General features: G+C 42.9%; 1 non-coding gene across 1 annotated transcript; it reads left to right on the top strand.

The window, feature by feature from the left end:
- Nucleotides 1-614: 614 nt before the first annotated feature.
- LOC129687853 (small nucleolar RNA SNORA17) lies at nt 615-750 on the top strand. The gene has a single exon (XR_008721822.1). It is a non-coding gene; the product is annotated as a small nucleolar RNA SNORA17 (small nucleolar RNA).
- The last annotated feature ends 1,641 nt before the right edge of the window (nt 751-2,391 follow it).

Here is a 2,391-nt window from a genome sequence, read left to right on the forward strand (position 1 = left end):
CTTCAGTTGTTTCTGTCAGATGTCTTGGCCACAGTTTCACAAAGGCAAGGACCATGCCATGTCTCTAGAGACCTCAATGTAACCAGAAGAAGAAGAAGGAGGAGAAGGAGAAGGCGGCGGCATCTTTAAGCCAGAGAAGACTTCATGCCTGTTCTTCTGAGGGCAGCTCTGTGGAGTCATCTGGAAGACTTGCTTTGCACAGTGGGTTTTGAATGAAGTTCGTACGCCCATCCCTGATCACCTTGCTTGACATTTTGCCATCCCTGCCAGAAACTAAAGGAACTTTTTCTCAGGCTGTTGCCTTCTCTTTGTGCTTGGTCAATTCTCCTGATTTTTTTTTTTTTTTTTTTTAATAAGCCTTTGGAAATTGCCTGATGACCTCACCCTCTTCCCTTTCCTCTGTGAAGAGGTATTTAAGCTTTAACCAGTTGAACATTCCTTGGCTTTCCATACTTTATATGTAAAAATTTACACATATTTAATACGTGTACATACACCCTTTCACCTACAACTTACTGCATTTCATATCTATTGTCAATTTATCCAATAATCATCAAGCCAACGGCAAAATTCCTCTTGTTCCTAAAGTCCCTCCTCAAAAACTATCTGTTCAGCCTACCTCTAGAGGCATCTCGGATGTGGCTGCTGTGTCACACATGCGTCACTAGGTGGTAGAGAGGACAGAGGCTGTGTCTACTCTCTGTCAGTGTCCTGACCTATGAACGGCTGAATGATGAGCAGTCTAACATTCCCTGAAAAAAGCTGCCTCTGACTCTGTTGCCTGCCTTTGCCACCAGCAAGGCTGTAGAAGCTTGAAGAAGCCAAAAATGATTTTTTTTTCCCCCTAGAACCTCCAAGAGGCTGTGCTAAAACCTGTGCTGTTTGTTCTAAGCTACCTAATCAGGGGAAACCAATTCCGCTCCCAATTGTGGTATTCAATCTAAGGCCAGGTCATCTAAATTTTCCATCATACTCCAGTTTGTTGTCTTTTTTTTTTTTTTTTAAAGGGCTAAGGTGTCAAGTGTTAGGTGACTGGTCATGAGCTCTGAGAACTTTATGGATGAACTGAGAACTTGCTCACGGGAGGATGAGGTCTCCACATCTTATTCCTGCCTGCACTCACCCCAACTCCCTGGCCTTGCCTTCTCATTTTTCCTGAAGCTTAGTCACTTGATTCTCTTAGGCCACTGGAACCTCCTGAGATATTTTCAGGGATCATCTCTCAGATGACAGTGTGGGAAGGCGCTGAAAGCATGGCTCTGTGTCCAACTGCTTCCCTCACACGTGCAGGACCCTGGGTTCAATGTCAACACTCCAACCCCAACCCTAAACCACCACAGAGTGAGAGACGTTAATAGTCACGGATTGTAATAGCTATTGATTATACATTAACATTTAAAATCTAGTTATGTGTTCTAAGTACAAATAAGCATTCTCGTTTTAAGTGTAGCATTTAATGAGGGAAACAAGCAAATCTTCGAGAGATCCACGTGTAGTTCATTCAGTTTCAGAAGGTACACACAGATTGTGCTAGAACTCTGTCACTGTGGCAGACCCAGTAACACATGTCAGTTTTGTAAACACACCTTCCTGACAGCTTTATTGATGTATGCTTGCCATACAATAAGCTGTGTGTACCAACACGTACCATTTGGTAAACTTTGACACATCTATCTTTAGGAATATCTCCATAGTTAAATAATAATAATAATAGAATACCCATCACCCCTGAAAAATTCCTTCTGTAGCTTGTAACTTGTCCTTCTCTCTACCCCCTTTTGTCTCCTCTTTCCTGCTGTCCCTACAGACAACTATGATGTACTTCCTATCCCAGCACCCAAGTCAGGCAGGCAGCTCACAGCCACCTGTAACTCCAGCCTTAGGGGAATCTAACACCTCTAGTCCCCAGGCACTGACTCATGCACACATACCCACACACAGACACATGATTTAAAATGATGGAAATAAATCTTCGAAAGTCTCTGCATGCTTTCATTTTTTTTTTTTTTTTTTTTTTGGGAAAACACTTACATAGGCTCTATAGAAGCCACAGGCTGGATGGAGCATCCATACTAGGGCCAGCTGGGCAAACCAAAATAGGAGTCTTAATGTTGAAGTTTCAGCCATGGAGATGGAACCAGACTGTTAATCTGACTTTTGGAAAGATCAGGAAAGTAAATGTTAATAGACAGATTTTTAGACGAACATGGCCATTTCTCTGCTTGCAGGCTACGAGGTCTCAGCTCATCATCCATGACTCCTCCCCTACTCCACATGATGCTTTGCCCTTTGCAAAAGGATGGTAACTCAGAAACACCCAAACAACCTTTTGCTGTTTCTGCATTCCTCAGTCTTCTCTTTTAATGAAGACATCTCCTCTGTCCCCTCATT

The sequence above is a fragment of the Psammomys obesus genome, unplaced genomic scaffold (assembly GCF_907164565.1).
Source record: "Psammomys obesus unplaced genomic scaffold, mPsaObe1.curated_primary_1811, whole genome shotgun sequence".
NCBI classification, from domain to species: domain Eukaryota; kingdom Metazoa; phylum Chordata; class Mammalia; order Rodentia; family Muridae; genus Psammomys; species Psammomys obesus.